The following is a 22,179-nucleotide window of genomic DNA, read 5'->3' on the forward strand; positions in this document are numbered from 1 at the left end:
TGCCTCCAGCCTTTTTTCCTACTCCTCCCCCTGGCCAAGCTGGCCTCCTTTGCCGTTTCTGGAATACACCCAGCCCGCTGGCCTTTGGGTCTTTGCTCCAAGTCATTTTCTCTGCCTGGAATGTTCTTTCCCCATATATCTGATTTATTGAATTCCTCATCTTCTTCAAGTCTTTGCTCAAATCTCACCGTCCCAATGAGACCTACCCTGACACCCTACTTAATTCTGCCCCTTCTCCCACACACTCAATCCCCTTATTCCCAATCTCTTTATTTTGCTTTTTATATTTTTCCATAGTACTTATCACCTTTTGGTAGATTATATAGTTTATTTGTTCATTGTCAACCCCCACCTTTGTCCTCCCTCAACTACCAAACTCATTCAAACTAGGATGTAAGCAACATGAGGAATGAAGGCAGAGATCTCCGTCTCCTTTGTTTGTTGATAGATCCTAAATTTCTATAACAGTCCCTAATAGTAGCCGCATAATGAATATGCTTTAAAAACATTACATGAAGCCTATTATATATTCAACATTGAGCCAGTTGCTCGATATAGAAATGAAATATATAGCCTTGTCTTCCTAAGGGGCTTTGGCAGCCCAGAAGAGAAGACAAGCAAATCAAGGACATCTATGGATTGAACATCATCTATGGCTACAGTGGGGCTGTGATGGTGAGCAAAACCCAATGAGGATACACCCCTCATGTTGCTCACGGTTCAATTAGTGGTCAAGTTTACTATTAACGTAAAGTACTTGCTGACCAGTGATATGGTAACACTCATGTGTGGGTGCTGTGGGGCCATAGCTGTGAGAGGGTAGAGGAGTCAGAGAAAGATTCTGGGAGCAGATGGCCCTTGGAAGCGGGGAGTCTGTGAGGTAGATTTTGGTGGGAAAGAACATTCCAGACAAAGGGAGTGGCCTCTATGCTTAGAGGCTGGAGAGTCTTAGTATACATTCCCAGCTTACTGCCTTACTTCTTGGCTCTTGTCACTGGTACCTTCTGGACTATCTGGCACTACATCTGCTGTGAGAACTCCTCGTTAAACTGTGGTCCCAAGCGGTAGCCTTTAGTTGTGTTTTTACAACCTACTTTGTTTTTAGAGGCATTATAACCAAATTTAAAAGTCAGGGCATTTTTACATAAACACATCTCGCTTCTCTTTAAAAATCTGATGAATGGGCAACACTGGCCCACAGCCTCACATGGCCTCAGCCTGCTGGTGGAGAACGTGCTCACCCATTTACCCTGGTCCCCATGGTGCCTGCCCCTGCAGGCTGCTGAGTTTATAAACCTTGGACTGAAACTGTGAACCAACTTTCTCTTCTCAGAATGTAGTTTCCCCTATTTTGGTGCATTTTCCCTTTCTTAGGCACCTGTGAAAATGCAGTAAACAGAACAGGATACTTGCTTCTCCGCTGGTTCCTTCCTTTGAATAGTCAGCAGTTGGCACAGTTGTTTCTCCTCAAGACTCTCTGTGACTTTACATTCTCTAAATTGTAGCCTCAGTGAGGATGGTGCATGTGCATATATGTGTGTGTATATATTGATATATATACATATATATTTAATGTAATATACATATAATTTTATTTTTTAGTTAAAAATAGAAAGGATTTCTAAAATTTATAAAATTAAAATGAACTCCTTTGGACTGTTTTATACCTAGGAAGGCAATTGGAATTTGTTATCTATCCCACTGCAGTGTAGTATCATAAGTTCGTTTTGTTATTATTAACTCATCTATAAAGACTGCTTGCTCTCGGTTGGACTCAGAGTTAAGGGTTTAATATGTACTATCTTAGTTAATTCTTAGAACTCGGGACAGATCTTACTATCGACATTCTGAATATTATGAAGTTGAGGCTCGGATAGTTTAAGTAAAATTAACCAAAATTATACATCTAGAAAGATACAGAATTGAAATTTGAACCAGGCTTATATGATACAGTTTCATGTGACCTTTCCACTCTAGACAGAGAACAGGTCCAATTTTTTGGTTACATTTATCCCTATTTAGCTACTAGTTAATAACCCGTTTTGGGCTTTTAAAACACATTCCTGGTAAAAATTTTAAATGTTTCATTTATTTGCTTTGGGGAAAAGAGAGTAAGGAAGATTTCTAACCAGTATTCATTATCTGCCATTTTGAGCTCTACAGGGCAGTTGTAGAAAATTTGATGAGGAGGTATTCAGTGGAAGATACAGGTGTTCTTTCACTTTTCTTTTTTCCCTTGATATGTATTAAATGGAATTGCTGTGTTAGTGATTATTTGTTTTTAAAGATTTAATGACTATGGCAGTCTTCATTGATAAAACAACCAAAATTTAATCTAGCTAATGCTATGATATCTTAGTTTGGCTTTTTCTTTTTCTTTGTTACTCTGGTCTTACATTTTATTTGTGGTATTTAATTAGATTAAATTCAGCTCATTAACATCTTCTGCAAACTAATTAATTCTCCATTAAGAGGGCTTTGTTTTCCTGTCAATTCTTTGATGACTTAACAAGATTAGGTATTACTGCATCCTAAAGCTAATTATTTTATGAATGGAGTGGTGATTTTCAGATGTCTAGTATATGAATACAAATTGCTAGTGGCTTTTAAAAATCAAGATGTAGTTTGAAGGTATATAATCATCACCATTAATTTTGGGGGTACTTAGTCATTTTACAGCATAAGACTTTGTTCCTTTGGGCACAAAATTAGAGATTATAAAAGCAAAAGCTCTCTATAAAAGGCAGGCTATTCTTATTTTTATTTACATAGGCATCAATAACATTGCTCTATGGAGCAGTTATATAGAATGTCAAAATGAAAAATGTAAATTTTGGTTTAGTAAGGAAGAAATTCAGTTTAGAAAAAATTGCATGTAACTGCAAAGTTAAAGAGAAGAAAAACCTGCAGTAGGTTAATTCAGCGAGTACTGAAAATCTGTGTTTAATAACTGAGGCAATAATCATTTATACTTCAAGAAGATACCTCAAACGTGTTTAATTGTGATCATTTACATTTCACAAAAATACCTGTGATAGCCCTTTCTTGCTTATATAGTTTCCACAACTTCTGCTAATTACATTAATTTTTCATGAATCCTGGGTGAGCGTTCCTATTACTTGCTATAAAACTGCCCCTGAAGGACCGCTGATGAAAGTTCCGTACAAGGGGTAATGAGTGCTCACTTCCTCTTTGAGAGACATGGCAAATTTCTAACAATAGTTTGAACAAGCTTTCTTTTACATTCCATCAACGTTTATTTGGCGCCTTTGAGATCCAGACACGGCATGAGCTTTGAGGAAACAATATGATAAAATAAACAGTGGGAAAGATAGACGTGTAAATCAACATGTCAATGTAAAATAGACTATGAGAAGCTTTGATAGGTCAGATCATGAGAATACATAGAGAGTGCTTGTTTCAAGTCGAGTCAGAAAACAGGAAATTGGGAAGAAAAGATGATACCTAAACTGAGTGTTAGAGAGGAAGAGCAGCACTTCACCTCTCAACTCCCAAAAAGTGAGTGGGTATGACGGGTGGGTGAGAAAGGTGTTCAAATGACCTGAGTGTCTAAATAAGAAAGCAGTGAGGGGCTAGAATTAGCTGATCCCGTAGATACTTTTAAGATAAAAGCAAAAATCAAAATGTAAAGATAGTGAGAATAAGGTGGAAGAAGTGACTCATTCCAACAGGGAGACAAGAGGAAAATTTAACAACAAAAACATCCCAGTGAACTTAATCTTCCTCAATGATACTTTTAAAAAAAAAAACATTCAGCAAGTGACAAAATAAGAAAAGAGATTGTAAACTGAACTGTTGTAAGTTGCCTTCTGCACAGATAATTATGGAAATATGAAGATATATAGAATACTTCCAGAAAGAATCTGTTCATAAAATTGTAATATAATTTCATAGTTCCCTTAGTTGGCTTTCACTTGTGGCTACCAGTAGGAGCGGGAGCTCTTTCATGTGTACAATGTAGAGAGCAAAGTGGTAGAAAATGTGGAAAACCTTAAAATAGTGCTCTTCAAATTGTTTTGAAAGACTTAGATTTACAGTCAGTCACTGTGTTATAGAACTATGGGATGATTAATTCCCAAGCATCAAAGTCAAGGAAGAGATTTTCCCCTGTGGTAAGCCCTGGAAAGACTACTTGCTCTCAACATCATTCTCTAACTACACTGTCACAGTGTCACATAGTAATTTGAAACAGACTTATTATTGTGGATCCTCTTTTCTCTGTTTTTTTTTTTTTTTTTCTTTAAAATGCATGGAATCCTGGAAGGAATACAGGGTGGCGGTTGGAGAAGGGGAGTAAGGTAGGGAGATGTGTATGGGAAGCAGAAGAGGTGGATCACAGATGGTTCAAGGATAATCTCAACCTATATAGACTTTACCAGATCAAAGGAAAAGTTGAAGTTAAAAAAAAAGAAACAGCCTTAAGATGTTACCTTTCACAGTGACTTAGATAGTAGGAAGGTTGTTTTTGGAATCACAGACTTGATGTAGAAGCCTGGCTTGCCACTTAGTCATGCTGTCCTGGGTTTCTTCATTCTGTGAGCCTTCTTTTCCTCATTAGGAATAATGAAGATATGAGTACTTGCCTTATAGACAGAGAATATGGTAGAACAGGATAACGTGTGCAACGCATTTGGCACACTGCCTGGCATATGGCTGCTGCTTCCATTACCGTGGATTTTATTATTGTTGTTGATGATGATGGTGCTAGTATTCTTACAATGAGTTACTACTCACAGGGGAACAAGGAGGGCCTTCAAGAAATTCAGTAAGCCCAAAATAGCAGTGGCACTTCTAGATGAGTGCAGCCTTGGGATTATGGACTGCTAATGATTCAGTGAGAGTAGGGCTTCCTGCCCTGGGGTATTGGCAGCCTTCTCAGAGCTCAGTGAGTTGAATGCCAAGTATAAAGGCTGTATAGGAATCCCACTTAAGTGTGATGCCAAGGAGGGGTTTGCTCATGTTGTATTTTAGTAGTTGATTTTATTTGTAATGCTTCTGCTGCTGTCTCTAGGGAAGAGTTAGCATGAGTCCAGAATCAGTGGAAAACGAGTTTAGACTCTTTTTTCAGTAGCACTAATGGAACACACAGAGTTTGAAACATGCCCTCTGGGCCCTGTGGTGGTGAGGAATGTGCTTGTGCCAGAATACATCTAATGCACGGTCTGTATGGTGAAACATGTTTTTGGGTTTTTTCCTACAAAGTTATCTGACCTTTGTCACCATACTAATGCATGAGACATTGTGGCTTTACTGTTGATCTAAATTCAGCTAAAATGAGCCCCGCCTGAGTGGATCCCTATGTATGACTTCCTAAAAAATCCTAGCAACTGTGCCAGAAGTCTTCCTTTATCCCTCTGAGAAGAAATAGAGGGATCTGTTGCCAAGGAACTATTCACTTTATGTGAAATTATGACCAAAATGAGAACATTTTTCCAGGACGAATCGTTAAAATTTCTTTGTTGGTTCCATATAGCGTGTGCTGTTGACATCTGTGGATCACCTTTACTTCACTTTAATCTTTTCAAACTTCTTATTTATGCTGCTTTAGAACTAACTGGGATTTTACTAAAACAAGTGAAGGATTAAGTTTCCTTCATAAAGAAATGTAGCTTGAAGGAAATGACATTTTTAATGCTACTTTCAGTTCTCATTCATTTGTGGTGTTTCTGCTCTGTTGCCCAGAACGTATTCATTAGAGGCTGTCTAAAAAACTTCTATTAAGGTTTTTTTGGCCATGGCAATTTGATGGATACAGAAAACAATCTTACAGGATTCGGATGCTCATATACATGCCACTCATGTTGATAAGCGTGTCTCCTTAGCTTAGTTTTAATAGTCAGAATTCGTGTCAGCATATATCTCTATATTTCTGAAATACTTCTGCAAAAAAGAATAAAAATATTCAAACAGATTTATTTTCCTGTTGCATTCCTGCCTTAATTTGACAAGAGAATATCACTTTCAAAGACTGTCAGTATATCTCTAATACTGCCTGCACTTCAGAAACTGGTTTCCAATTTATATTTCATTGTTACTATATTTTCTGACTTGAAAAATATTAAGGAACATGCATTTGACATAATTTTACTGTAACCATACCACACATGTTTTGAATCCTGTTTAGTCCATTTAACATGCACAGATCTCTGTTGAGGTGGGGGATCAGAATGACATATCCTTACATCTATATTGCATGGTGCCTTTCTTGAAATTCTACTCATACTACATAGATTTACATAAACATAGAGGAAGAAAAGATTCAAACTTTTCCAGGAATACAGTGCACTTAATAACAACAGTAATAGAGGAAACATTTAACGAGTTCTTACTGAGCCCAAAACTCCTCTAAATAATTTGTATGTATTGACTCATTTAGTCTTCTGATGAACCTTATGAGGTAGATAGTTCCTTTAGCAATAAGACATTTGAGGCCCAGAGAAGTTGAACTATCTTGCCCAAGGTCACCTAGCCACCAGCTTCCAGAGCCAGAATTAAATGACAGTGGTTGTATTAGTTTCCTATTGTTGTGGTAGTGAATTACCACAAACTTCGTTGCTTAAAACAACACAAATTTGTTATATTACAGTTCTGGAGGACAGAAGTCCAAAATGAGTCTCCCCGGGCTAGAATCAAGGTTTTTGGCAGGGCTGCATTCCTTTCTGGAGGTTCTAGGAGAACTTCTGTTTTCTTGCCTTTTGCAGCTTCTCAAGGCTTTCAGTATTCCTTTGCTCATGGACCCTTTCCATCTGCAAAACCAGCAATGGCCGATTCCAGTCTCTCTCATCACAACACTCTAACACACTCTTCTGTCTCCCTCTTACACTTCTAAGGCCGCCTGTGATTATATCGGTCCCACCTGAATAATCTAGGATAATCTCTTTATTGTAACATGGACTGATTCAAAACCTTAACTGGATCTGCAATCTTGATTCCACTTTGCCATGTAACATAACATTCATAGGTTCTGGGGTTAGGATGTGGACATCTTTGGGCGGTCATTGTTCTGCCTACCACAGGCTCATTTATTACAACAGGGTCATTTCTTTCACTGAGGTTTGTGATTAAAACACACACAATTATTTCCAATGTCTCAATGTATTGCAGTTACATGGTAGAACACATGTGTTTTGTGTTGGGAAGCAAAATTTCAGACCAAGATTCCTGTAAAAGTGACTTATTTAAGACGTGTTGCCAGGAAAAATAGATATGAGAGTGGACAAATGGGGCCAAATGGGCAAGGAAGCCAAGCAAGGGTGTGGTATCCAGCCAGTTGCAAGGAGTATAACATTAGCTCAGTCCTGCTGGGAAAGCTCTGAAAACAGTGCAGGTCATACCTCAGAGCTGCAGTGCACTGACTGAGGATAAAAGGACTGGGGTATTTATGCCCCTACATCCAGGTCCTTGGTTAAGATTTCCTCCCCAAGTAAACCCCCGGGCATTTCCTGCTCACTTGACACGTAGATTCCAGTTGCCTGAGGGCATGCCCTCCATTAGGAGATCCAGCTTTGGGTTTTAGGGAGTGAAAGTATAGCATGAGCCTGTGGGCGTTACAGTGGTGAAAGGGACCCAAGGGATAGTGGACAAAGCACTGACAGTGTCTGCTACAGTATTGAACTGCTCCCACCCATCTACTTACCTTCCCATATTGTATTATACAGTGCGACAAGACCTTAGCACCAAATAATAGAGCTTCTCCTTATTTGCTGATGGAAATGAGAGGCTACAAAAATAACTACAGAACCCAGCTGCCTATCAATAGATATTCATTTATTTATTCAGGAAATCATTTAAAAAATACCTATTGTATACATAACTCTTTGCCAGGTGTGTTGTATAATAATAGCCCCCTCTTCCAGGATTTTAATAGAAACACAAATTGTTCAAGCAAAATTAGATTAAAATATGAGACATTAAAATTCACTATTTCATAAAATGATTCAGTCAGTAATTCCTATAGCTTTTCAAAGTACTGGAGGAGCCAGTGGAATGTGAAAAAGCTTGATGATATCCTCAGGTATGAAACAGTGATCTCAATGCCTACTTCAAGGACTTTTGGTAAAGGTTTAAATGCAACAATGCGTGTGAGCACTGTTGGCATGGTGCTTGGAACAAAGTAACTCCTCAATAAAATTTAGCAGAATCTAATTCCACTGAACCTTCAAGTGTAGCTCTAATTCGATCTATATTTTCCATAGGCAGAAATATATGCATATAAGTCATTTAGGAGAAATGGTAGTAATATTAATTAAGGAGAATTAAGTGAGTTTGAGAGCCTCATTTTTTTTCTTTATGCAAAATAGTATCAGGGTGGTCATTAGTTTTATGTCATCAGTTAAGTCAATAAAATAAAAATCCTGGGATTTATATATCTTATTAGATATTTCTTAGAGTCAGGAAAGATATGCCTTAGAAAAAAATTAAATTAAAATCAGCCCTTAATTCTGTGACCAAATGAACTATCTTCTATCATGACTTTAAAATATATATATATAGCCCATGAATCATTTCAGCTTAGAATTAATTACATTCTAACTCAAATTTAAAATTAAACATAAATCCTGACTTTTTAGCTCTCCTGCTCTGAACAAATGATTAAATGATGGCTGTGTTTTTATATTTATATTTTAGTAGATGTATCTTATTTTATGTATATGTGAACACATTGATTTAGTGTTGAATGTCATTTTAGCCACCAAAAAGATGATGAAGTAGTAAATAAAATGTCTTTCTCTGAAGAAATGATTTAATTATGATATTTTAGTTGTTAAAGATCATACTATTGAGTGTGTTATAAAGGAAGTCCTTTGGGTCATTTAAAAATTGATGTCACCTTATTTCTGTGATAAACATCAAAGTATGGTGTCCAGAGTAGTACATGCCCAATACCTTTCAACATTACCTGATTCTTTACCTGGTGAAATGACAGTTACCATTTTCTGAGGTCTTTCAGTTGTTTAGGAACATATATATATATATATATATATATATATATATATATATATATTTTAGCACCCTAGAGGTTAGGAAAAGGCAGTCATTAATAAGACTATCTGCTGAGCCTTTGGATTATATGACATTGTTTTAATTTTCTATTATGACATAGAAAAATATTTTAAAGGAGGGACTATATACATGGTGTAAAGATATAGACTAAATAATATCTGGGAGGGTTTTTTCCAATTCTGAAATCCTAAAAGATTTTCTTCCTTTAAGGCATATGTCAAGAATTGAAAACATCTTATTTCTTTGTGAGTTAAGGCAGGTTATCATATTCATCATTCCCTTAATTTACCGCACTCAGTCAGTGGTACCAAATATGATAAAACAAAGATTTAGCAACGTTTTTTGGATTTATCTCTTCTACCTGCCCATTTGTGATCTTTTGATTTTCAGAATCCAGCCACAAATGTGTAATACTTTTCTTTGCTTTTTTGGAAGAATATGGAAATCTAAATCTATTTTTAATTTCATTTGGCTAGAGGCTGGATTCACTTTCATTTGATCTGTATTGATGTTAATGTTTTTTGTAATTAGACAAAAAACACCATGGACAACTAAATGAAGCCACACAGATGCTATTTTAAGAATCAGTGAAAAGAAGTCTTTTCTCTTTCATATTTTCTTAAAATCTTTAAGATTTTAAGAACTAGTTGAATTTATATGCCAAGTACTTGGTTGGTTTATTGTTTAGTGAAATTAAGAGACAACAGTCTTTCTTTACTACTAACTGGAAGAAACCCATGTCTGAGTCTAAATTGCTTCCAGTTCCAGAAGGAAATTGCAGTGCCTGTAAAGACACTCCATATTATAGTTTTTAGGTTGCTGGACCACTTGCATTTTACAGTTGGTTCTTCTTGAGCACATCTTCAAGGAGCTGGTAGGAAGTAGATTTGATTTATTTTGATACTTAACCTGTGTTGAGGAGGAGATAATAACCTTTAAGTGGCGTGTGGAATTAAGGCATTATGTCCTTAAGCTACCGTTGGCTTTGTAGCGTGTACCAGAGTACTGTGCAGGATTGCAGCAGAGGCTAGAACAGAGGCCTTAGCTCTTCCTTAGTTTCTCTTTGAAATCACCCAGAGAAGTCAATGTTCACTCTTATTTGTTTTTTTTCAATGCTTGTTTTCAAAATAGCGATGAAATAAGAGTCTTCAAACTGTCAATTCATAAGTATTTAATGAAGGCCCTCCAGGTGTCCAGCACTGAACCAGCCATGCTGGAGATGATAAAAAACGGTTCAGCATGACTGTTTCCTGACTACCTTTTTCAGACAGAACACAGGCCACCCAGTTAAATTTGAATTTCAGATAAACAATAAATAACTTTTTTAGCGTATGTATGTCCCATGTAATATTTGCTAAATCTATGTATTTACCTGCTAGATCTGAAAACCCTCTTCCTCTGGAAACTCACAGGTTGGTGAGAGAAATAATTGATACATATATAATATTTTATATATATAATATTATATATTTATTTATATAACATCCTTACGCAGCAGCATAAGCCAGCATGTAAGCAAGTTCCAAATTGTGTAGTTTAGGTCAGTACTTCATAGTTTCGGGGGGGTTTTTTTGCCTCCTGTGGCACAAATCATAGATAGCCTTCGTGAGAAGCATTAAGATCTGCAGCATAAATTTTGAGTTATGGTAATTCTTGGTTATTTCTCCCATTTCTTTCAATTAAGAAACACAAATTGTAATGACACTTAATGAGAGTGTCTTTATTATAGGGATAATGCTGAAGCTATTCTAGCCTGTATATATTTTTAAATAAATTATTCAAAAGCGTCTTTCAGCTGTTGTTAGTAACAAACTACTTGTACACCTGATTTTGTCACATTAGTGCGTGTCGTTAAGGAGCCTCACTTTATCTTTAAACGTCATAGGATAGCCTGACCCCCCAAGATCAGTGGAAATCATAGGAGTTGGAGAAAAGCATCATCGGAGAGATTGGATTTGAGTGGGGTCTTGAAAGCTTAGAGAGAACACAGTCAAGTGGTGGGATGTGAAAATTTTGCCGTAGAGACAGAAGAGTAGCCAATTCTCAGCCAATGGAATGACCAGAGCAAGAGGTGACCCAGAAACAGAAACATCCTCCCAGCTTCCTCAAGTCATCGCAAGTCCACAGAAGGGTCACTCAAAAATCCTCTTTTGACAAAGCAATGCATTTTAGACAAAGACCTAAAACCTGGGGACAGACGCAACTGTAGTATTTTCTATCTATTCTGCTATATTTTAATTGCTGAACAATAATTAAGAAGCTATATTTATAATGAAATCTAAACTGTTAATTTAAGTATTTTAAATTCTCAAATGAGTTTGAGAGTCTGAAGAATGACATTTTTACACAAAGCCTGTGAGCAGTGAGAGTCATTTGGGAAACTTTCTCCAACCTCCACATTGTCTCAAAATGTTTACAATATCATGCCAAAGATTATTACATGTTTTTCTAAATAATCTCTATAAATAATCACTTGCACTTTTAAAATGTTATGCTTTATCTCTTGTCTCAATGTCCTAAGTAGTTTATCTGGAAAATATTGAAAAGATCTTAAAAGTAGCAACTGTTTAACAAGATGACAATGTTTTAGCAAATTCTTATTATTGAAGGTAATGAAACTGAGGCCCTATGAGTCTATGGGCCACAGATTTTCATCACCAAAGTGTCACTTTCCAAAGTTGCCTTTGGGTATTATTTGTCAGTCCAAACGTTCTGCTACTTACTGCTTTAATCCCAGCTTGGAGCCCATAAATAAGCTAGAAAATAAGATTTGCCATGTGAAATAGAGTATGGCTGGCATAATTCACCTAGACTGTATCAACATGGTAAAAACATGTCACAAAAACCCTGCATCTATGCAATATAGTGTGGATCTAGTTGTTGGCACATATCTGGGTTCCAGTGGTTATTTTGGAAGATTTTTATTTAATTTTTCAAATTATGCATGCATGCACACAGACACACACACACACACACACACACACATAGGCTAAATATCTCTATATATTTTCTTCATTTTACAGAGGGAGATCAAGACTCAGAGAGGGAATGACAGCTGGATATCCCAGAACTAGGATGGAGAGTAACACAAATATTGAGTTCAGTTTCTCTGGTCTCATATATATTCCTTCTCATATGCCATCTTTAACTTAATTCTTGAAGAGAATTTAAGTTGTTAAAATATCCATTAGCACAATGAAATTATACCAAGAAAGCCATAAATGTATAAGAGGTGATCACTTTTAATCTCTATGATAGCTGGTAAAATAACCTTGCAAGAAGCTTTTGAGTGTGTGTATGTTTTTCCAGAGATCTCTGTCTGGCCTCCTGCGATATCCACCGTGATGACAGAGAAGCACCCCTGTCCTTGATCCATCTTCAAACAATGACCTGGCAAAGATGCCTAGATGTGGCTTGCTTAGGAATTGGTCCAAATATCGCTGCCAAGTGGATCACATTTTGCTTTGTCATGTGTAATGTGGCAAATTGCTTCTCTTTGAGTATACCATAAATATAGGCAGGCAAAAGAAGAGCTGGTTTATTTCTCTTCAGATTGTGTTCACTATATTGTTCTAAGTTTAAAGCCTGGCACTGGTCCTTTCTACAAATCAGAGTCTGTTATTATATAAAGCTGCCTTTTAAAAACGTACATAATCCGTAAATGTAAATTTCTTCTTCTCAGATAGCTATTATAATGATTCTAAAGATGTCTAATGTGAAATTTTGTATTACCTTTGAGGAAAAAGGATACTTTTAGTGAGCATGTGTTACAACCTTATAATAAGAAAGTCATCAGAGGTCTCAGAGGGGGAGTGGCTAGGAATATAATTAAGAACTTCAGTCAGAGCTGTAGTGGGCAGATTCTAGAAACCACATTATTTTCCTGAATGTAAAATTTGGGTACTCCTTTTTTCCCTCACTCCACCATTTTCCTAATTGGGCAGCTGCAGTTTCTAAAAATGTTTCTGTCAAACTAGGCAAAAGGGATACAATGAGCTTACTTTTCCAAGTTTGTTTTCTTGGTCAGGAAAATACATGATTTGACTTCCTGGCCATCTGGAAAAACGAAATTAATGAATACTTACCACTTATTTAGATATAAAATGTCTTATCCCCAAAAAAGACTTTATATGTTGTTAAAACAACAACAACAACAATAATAATACGCCTTCCTTATATGGGTCATATACAGCAGTGCCACAGAGCTTCACTTAGTTTCTGGGTGGTGGTTCCTTGTCTTCCCTGCTTCTGTCCTGTACCCCACCACTTCCCACTTCTTAACACCTTTGCTGTGCAAGAGAGCAAAGATCAGGGTCAGGTGCACCATGTGTTTATCGGGGACGTGGCGCTAAACAGCCTTTAGTAGACCTGATTTGGGGTTGAGACGCCTCTGCAGCCGAGCTCTGTGTCTGTAAGCTGTTCAGAATCTGCCCATCTCACATAGGTTTTTTTGTTTAGCTTTGTTTGTTTTCTTTTTAGAAAGATGGAAGGAGGAGGGAAGAAAGATCACTACCCGAGGAAAAATATACTGAGAAATTGAGGCAAAAAGGAAATGGGATGTATGGGGGCAGGGGTGAGTTGAATATGAAAGGAGGATGAACAAGAGCACAATCTCTTCTGGGAGGTCTGGTATGCCTTTAAGAGCTGGGCCATAGTTTGGAGCTGTGTTTTCCAGCAAAAGTGCAAAGAGTCCATAAAATATAAACAGCTCGATTGCTCAAAAGAAGCATAATTTACCCACATTGCTGGGGCCACCTCATAACAATCAGTCAACCATTGCTGCAGGGTTGTTACTTTGTGTGACCAATTACATGCAGAGCTGCATGTGCTGGAGGTAGGAAGCATTGCCATCCTCTTATGAAAGTTGAATTACCTAATAAAGGCAGGTGTCTAAATAGAAGTGGGTTCCATTAGACTGAAAAAGTACCTAAGCAAGTTTGACCCCGAAATGTTTACTAATGCCAATAAGTACTGGAATTGTCCCAAAGGTCTTCATTTGATTGTCTCATTGAATCTTTATCACCTTACAATGTAGATGTTATAGTCCCATTTTTAACATAAATAAACTCAGGCTCAGCAAGATTAAGAAATTCTTCTAAAGATGTATAACTAGGAGGGTCCAGAACTGAATATATTGGGTTCCAATGCCTACACTCATTCTATCATACAGTATAGGAAATTGCAGATGGAAGAGGGAAAAAAAAAGTGATAGGGAAAATATTTTGGAAAAGCAATTTCAGATACATCTTCTTTAAATTAGACAATTTATTTAGAGCACAGGGCACAGTGCCCAGCACATAATGAATGTGTAAAAATGTCAGCTGTTATTATAACACTTCGTTTCAACAGTTTTGCTCCTTTGACAGTGTAATGACAGCCTTTGTCGACGCCCTTACCCAAGATTATAGGATTTATAGATAACAGGAGATAGTATATATTGTGATGTTTTTCTATTCTTATTAAAATTTCTTCGCGAAGGTAGTAGTTACTCATGTTTTAAGCACTCTGTTTCTTTGACGCTATTTTAAACATAATCCAGGAAGTTGCTGACAGGTGATCTTGTTTGTGTATGTCAATGGGAATGCTTTAATCTTATCTAATTTTAGGCTTTCTCTGGATATAAATAGTTTGTTCTTGAGGATCAAGGTGAAATACCTCCATGCTGAAAAGTTTCCTGGAGACACTCTGCTCTGTTATTTGAGAGTTTACCGCTTATATCTTGTATTAAGCAGTTTGGACCTCTCTGTAGGTCTTTCTGTGATCTGGCTTCTGCCCTCTTCTCTAGCCTGTTATCTCATTATTCTCTGACTCTTACTTTACTGCTTCAAAAACACGGAAGTGTTTGTAGTTTCTCCACTGTTTTCAGCTGTCTGCTGTTGCTCGCAGGATCCTCTCGGCCTAAAATGCCTGCCGGCTTTCTACCCCACTCCACTTCTTCCCACCTTGGACCTTGCCTGGCTAACTGATTGTTCTTTAAGACTCGACTCAAGCATAAGTTCTTCCAGGAAGGCTGTGCCTAACGTGTACTCAACACGACGGTACCAGCTGCTCTCCTCTATGCTCTGGCCATACCATTGTGTATTTAATTTTAGTTATAATTTCATTTTATTGTAATTATCTGGGTCCTGTGCACTTGCCTTTTACTCTGCTCTCTGCCTAGATATACATTTTATGGATGAGAGAACTAACCCTAACCCTACCTACTCCAGGGAAAAGAATGATCTGTGACATAGTAGAGTATGTGTCATTTCAACTTGTTTGGTGTTGGTGGTCCTATACCTATATGATTATCCACATTCTTTTTTTCTTTTTTTTTTGAGGAAGACTAGCCCTGAGCTAACTACTGCCAGTCCTCCTCTTTTTGCTGAGGAAGCCTGGCCCTGAGCTAACATCCATGCCCATCTTCCTCTACTTTATATGTGGGACGCCTACCACAGCATGGCGTGCCAAGCGGTGCCATGTCTGCACCTGGGATCCGAACCAGTGAACCCTGGGCCACTGAGAAGCGGAACGTGCGAACTTAACCGCTGCGCCACCGGGCCGGCCCCTATCCACATTCTTTTATGCGTGTGTGTGTGTGTGTGTGTGTGTGTGTGTGTGTGTGTGTGTCTAGTTCTTCTTGGCTTTGGGGGAGGGATGTTGATGGGGAGTTCTACCGAGGCAGACTCTTCACCTGCTTAATGAAGACATAATGAATCTTGGAGAGTCACTTCTTCAGGCTCTTTTTGTCTCCTCATTGAACTACTAAGTGGTCTTCCTTTATCTTGTTTCTTACACACTACTTGACATTGCTAGAAGGATCTTCCCAAAGCTTATGATTCTGTCACCTGCCTACTCTTAAATAAATAATTAAACTGTAGGAATGTCATAGCCTAATATTCTCTGCCTGCTACAATCTGGCCCCAGCTTTCTTTTCTTGCTGAATCTTCCATTTGCCCTCAATCTAACTTGGTTCCAGCAAAGCTGAACTTTTCAACAAACTCCATCATTCATGCTGTCCCTTCTATTTAGGATATTCTTCTGTCCCTGCAAAACCAAATTCTGCCAACATTGTAAGACGTGATAAATGTCTGCTCTCTCGCATAGCCATTCCTAAGATTTCTACCTACATGCAGTCTCTTTTCTTTCCAGATCCTTTCATGTATACTTAACTTGTGGCATTTACAATTTTTTCCCTTGTATTATAGTGACTTTTTGTGCTTCTAACAAAAACTCCTGGAGTTTCAATTCCCATCAACTGAAAAATGGAGATAAGCATCTCTATCATATGTGTAATAGTTTTCTTTTCATTGTATGTAACAAAGTCCTGCTCACCCTAATATGATGCAAAAAGGAACCATATTTCTTGTATGTCAACTATACTTCAATACAAAAAATTACCCCCAAAAACCAAAAAACCAAAAGGGGCCACATTGGTTGGATAGTGGGCTATCTTACAAGCCCAGGGTTCCTTGGACCTTTCCAAAAGTATAATGAGCAGCCAAGAAAGTCGTTGAAAGTCAGTAGAATTCTCTCATCTCAGCTTTTCTGTGTACATTTCTCAGTCTTCTTTGCTGCAGATCTATTTTCTCTGCCTTTTCTATCCGTACGGTGGAGATGGCTCAGTCAGAGCTCCCAAATTTCTACCTGTTCTCAGGTGTAAGTGTCCTTGATTACCAGTTCCCCCTAAAGAGAATATGATTGCCCAGGTTGGTCAGTTAGCTAACTGGCCTTGACCACTTCATTCCAAGCAGCCATGAGCATGAGAGCCTAGTGGCAAAGAAGAGTTATCAAAGGTCCAGCTGGGCAGGCTTGCAGGAAACGGCTGTATTAGAGAATTGTTATTATGGTGCTCTGAGAAGACACTCTAAAAATGTATCTATTAGAGGATTGTTGTGAGAATCAAATATGATCATTTGTGCCACAAGAAGTGTAGCATGTGATACCTAGAGTCAGACTACCTGAGTTTGAATCTCTGGTCTGCCACTCATCAGCTTTATGGACTTGGGAAAATTGCTAATCTCTATTTACCTCAGTTTCCTAATCTGTCAAACTGGAAAAGTATAATAGTAACTAAATCATAGTGTCGTTGTGAAGATGAAGTAAGTTCAAATGTGTAAATCCCTATTACAGAAATTAGCATATGGTGATCACTCAATAAATATTACTTAGTGTTAAATAAAATTATTTTCATAGTTGCTAATCTATAATTAGCATGAAATAAAGATTTGTTTCCAACATCTCTCACTTGCCTTTACTAAACTGTAGGTTTCTTGAGAGTAAGGACTATGCATTATACATCTCTGTAGCTGTCATGGTGTGTGACATAGTTTCTCGCACAGTTTAGGCACAGCAATTAGATGGGCAGATGGATGGAAAGAGGAAGAAAAGAAGAAAGAGAGGGAGAGAGGAGGAAGGGAAGAATAAAACTAACCCTTTAAATGTCCTTTGAATTAGGAAAGCAGATTTGGCTGCTTTGTTCATAAGGGATATCAACCCCTAATCTTCGGGGCAGAATAAAGGAAGTAATATAACACTCATCTCGTAGAATGATATGCCTGACTGTGCCCTGCTCTATAGACTGGAATACTAGACAGCGATGACTGTAGTGAGATGAGAATTCTCAGTTTTGTGATTAAGACTGAATATAACAACTGATGGTTGCAAGCCTCATGCTGTAGCTGCACACAGTTCAAAACACTAGATACTTTAATTAAGATTATTAAAAGTTCCATTAAGACATGATTTAATTAGCAGGTTATTTGCTGTGTGATCTTTAAAAATCTATCAAACAGTATGATGTTTTATTAAACTACAGATTATACTTATTGAGCATTTTCTTTTGAGCCATTTTAGATGTAGTTAGAGTCTGCAAAAGCGATTGTCGAATCACTAAGTAATTAGCTGCGGTGTAGATTCTGTTTTTGTTACTGCCAAGAAAACATTAATTAAGCACTTGGGCCTGATTAAATTGTCTGCCCTCAGGAGATAGAGGCATACAATCACAAGGGTGGAAGGAAGTGGACGGGCAGTGTTTTTCATACAGCAGTGGACTTGGGGTCAGGGGAATGTGAGTTCATGTCTATCCGTTACCCAATTAGGATGGTCCCGGCAAATACAGCCTATGGAATAACACCCCTTGACCACAGCTTCAGACTTCACAAGGATGGATATTTCCAAGGTCAGAAAGATAGCATGATTAGTGGAAGGTACGTGGACGTTGGGAACTGATTAATCTGAGTTAAAGTCGAGATCTGGCACTTTTTAACTGTATGACTCCAGGCAGGTCCTTGAATCTCTCTGAGCTTCAATTCCTTCATCTATTAAGGAGTGGGCAAACTTTTTCTGTAAAGAGCCAGATAGTAAATATTCTAGGCTTTGCCTATCCCATATGGTCTATAGCACATACTTTGTTTTCACTTTTTTTTTTTTTAACAACCCTCTAACAGTGTAAAAACCATTCACACCTTTGGAAATGTACAAAAGCAGGCTGCTGGCTGATTTGGGGGCAGGGGTATAGTTTTCCGATCTCCATATGATTGTATTATTAAGAAACTTAACTTTTAAGCAGCAAATACATGGTACAGAGAAGTGCTGAATGATTGTTAGTTCTCCCAAGTATCCGTGAAGCTCAAACTTTTGGTCGGTTTCAGTTGTACCACAGCTATTTTTAAAATGACCCTACTCTGGTACTACATGTGCACAGGGTTCTCAGCTATAAGTTCAAGGTAACAGTTCACAGCTATTGCTACCTGCCTCCCCAGCGCTCCTGTTGTAGCAGGTGCTCAATAAAGGATTGTTTGCTAATTGTAAGGGTGAAACTTAGCACACCAGTGCCTCAGTATTCAGAGAAGTGGCTCTGAATGGAGCATGGTGGGTGAAATATAGAGAAGATACACAGTCAGCTCTGCAGAACCCAGAACACAAAAGACAACTAAAGGATAGTTTGCCACATATCCCGTATCTGTCAGTTACTGTCATGCAAACTTCAGTATCATGGGTGAACTGAGTGGAGGGAATAATGAGAGCAACTGGGTGGTATGCATCAGGGAAGACTTCTTGGTGGTACTGACATTGTCACCATTAACTTTATCTAAATATTTTTCTTCTTACAATTTTTCAGGACAGATGAAATGGTTTTCCCTAGGAACTCACTTTAGTCTCTAACAACAGAAAAGAAAACAAAATAATAAACTCAGACAACTAGGAGGCACATTGACCACATATTGCCTCCTACTAGTCTTTTTTTTTTCTCCTTTCAGAGATTTTATATAGGTTTAAGGATATGGCAAAACAATCTTTTGAAATTGTAAAGATCTTTGTGTAGTCACTATACAGTCATTTACATTTCTCCTGACCCAACCCTGCTGACCTCATTTCTCTCTCCTCTGCTTTTTGCTCCCAGGGTTTCAGCCACTATGAATTAATTGCTATTCTCTATACAAGACTTTCTCATCCTTCTTCACAGGCTGTTCATTGTGATATGACCACCTCACATTCTCTGTTGACAAATTTCTACGTGCACATTAGTTCTTATCTGAGGTGTCACCTCACAGCATAGCTTTCCATGATCCTCTCCACTGTCAATCCATGCCCCTCCTCCACTTCTTCTCCCAATCAGGAGTGGGACATTCCCATGTGATTCTGTGTCACTCTGTTCCTGATCACCTCTGATACTCTGATCACACCGCATTATAACTGTCAATAGTCTGTCTTACCTACTAGATTGTAAACTCTTGAAGGGCAAGGATTTTGTTCTTTACCCCTCTATATCCCCAGAACCTAGGACAGCAGCTGGCTCAGAGTCTATATTCAGAAACTTTATTTAGGGTTGCCAGATAACATACAAGAGAACAGCTAAATTTTAATTTCAAATAAACAATGATTAATTTTCTACTATAAGTATATTATTATCTGGGATACTCTTATACTAAAAACAAAATCATTCTTTCTCTGAAATTTAAATTATATTGGATGTCTTATATTTTTATTTGCTAAATCTGGCATCCCTACTTTATGAATGAATGAATATCATTCTTTCCTTTATTACAGCAAAACACCATTTTCTTTAATTCCTGCAAGTTTCAGATTAGAGAATAAACCATAGTAGAAAATTTCATCACTGTGATCTGAAATCCTTGATTGCACTTTGAAAGCATGCTTTTCTATTTAAAACAGAAGACTTATTCACTATGAAGAGATGACTTCATAGTTCCTTGTGGAACTTTCCAGAATAATAGAAAAAGCATGACAATTATGATGGTTTATCAGTAAATTAACAAGGATGAATAGAATCTATTCTATGAATAGAATCCAATAGAGGGGTTGGATGTGCTATAATTAAAAATGATAATAATAATGTTTATTGAGTGATTTCAGTATGTCAGATATTGATCCAGGTGCTTTTCATATGTTTACTTGCTTATTCTTCACAAAATTAGTCCTGTTAAACAATAGTATTTTCCCAAGAAAATTGAGAAACAGAGAATGTAAGGGTCTTATTCTAGATCACACAGCTAGTTAGTGGCACATCTGGTATTTGAACCTAGATAAAGTAACTCTTGAATCTGCTCTTCTAATTGCTATGCTCTATTCTCTCAAAGCAGAGACTTACCATGACTTAATGCACCTGTGTGATTAGATTATTAAAAATAATTATGGAGAGAATGTTTATTTCCCAATTACTAGTGGAAATATTAGAAACACAATCTCAAGGCAATATTAAACATAGGTATTAATTATTATATACATAACGTGGATATCTATAGGAAATGTTTGTATATATACACATAAATTGGTGGCTTAACCTTTTGAGAGATCCAAAGTGCCACTCTAACAGTTGTTAAGGGTGTTAAGAAGCAGATGACCCTGCTGAAAAAATACCTTCCTTAGTTTGTCCTCTAGTTCCTATAACTGCTGCCAGTGGAAGCAGGACAGAAGGCAGTGCTGCAAGGGACACTGGAGGATACTGTGTCAAACGTTTTTACTTACTAGCCTTCTAAGCTGGCATCTCCTCAGTGTGATCAGACTAGGCCAGCATACATTAGCTCTAGCCCGGCGAGCTGGGGATGGCTTTGGGGTGAGGGTTGAGAGAAGGCCCAGGGATGGACAACAGCTAACCATGCAATCAGCACAGACAAGGCCTTGCAGGAGAGTAAAAGACTTCACCAGGCTCTCGACCCAGAAACTGCTTGTAAGAGTCAATTTCTATTATTTCATCTATTTACTTTTTAAAAATGTTTATTTTATGGCAGATAATTCAAGTACATAATGTAAAATTCAAAAGCTACAAAAGTAATTTTCCATCCTTCCTCTGTCCTTTAATCACACATTCTCTTCTCTGGATGTAATTACTTTTTCTAATGCATCCTGAAATAATCTATGCATTTTAATGTATGCTTATTTGTGTGTGTGTGTATTTTACATAAATGAGAGCATATACATGTGGTTCTGCACCATGGTCTTTTCACTTAAGATATCCCAGAGGTCATATACATGAAACTTTTCTTCAGTTCTTTTAGTGTTATTAAAAAAAATATTCCCTTGCATTATTGTTGGAAATTTTATTTAAATCGGTCTCACATTGATGGAATGTTTATTTCCAGTGTTGTTATTCACACAATGCTGTAGTAATAGACTTAAATGCCATTATTTCCCCAATGTGTGAGTATGTCTGAAAGATAAATGAGTGCAAGAAAAATTTTAATTTTTTAAATTAAAAATTTAATTTTTAAAATAATGCTGAATTACTATACAAAACTGAATTGTCTACAAAGGTTATACTAGATTATATTTCTACCAGTAGTGCATTCACACACCTTTGCATTTCTCTCACTCTGAGATGTGGCATATTTTCATATGTTTAAAAGCTATTTCTTCCTTGTCTATGAACTTTCTGTATCATTTGCTCACTTTTTAATTGAGATATTTTTATACTCTTATTGACTTGTAGAAACTCTTTACATGTTAAAGAAATTGGCTTTCAAATATTAGCTATTTTAATTATATAGTATTTTAAAACCATTATATATATAATTTAAATCACAGGTGTTAGGCAGGTAGGACAAGTCTAATATATCAAAAATTCTTGGTAAAAATTGATTGATGTATTTGACACGTTCAATACCCTGAGTGCTTTTTCTAACCACTGTCAACTGTAGGAGTTTTGATTGTATG

The 22,179-nt window shown here is 37.3% G+C and overlaps 1 protein-coding gene across 4 annotated transcripts in view; it reads left to right on the top strand.

The window, feature by feature from the left end:
- The window catches only part of PRKG1 (protein kinase cGMP-dependent 1), a 1,115,289-nt gene that overhangs the window by 940,766 nt on the left and 152,344 nt on the right, over positions 1-22,179 (top strand). Inside the window, exon 1 of one of the 4 annotated variants that reach the window (XM_070225095.1) lies at positions 20,942-21,196. The exons of the other annotated variants lie outside the window; for them this stretch is intronic. The gene's annotated coding sequence lies outside the window, so the exon portion shown is untranslated. Of the gene's footprint in view, positions 1-20,941; positions 21,197-22,179 lie in introns of those variants that run through there. 4 annotated transcript variants of the gene reach the window in all.

Source organism: Equus caballus, chromosome 1 (genome assembly GCF_041296265.1).
Source record: "Equus caballus isolate H_3958 breed thoroughbred chromosome 1, TB-T2T, whole genome shotgun sequence".
Taxonomy (NCBI): Eukaryota; Metazoa; Chordata; class Mammalia; order Perissodactyla; family Equidae; genus Equus; species Equus caballus.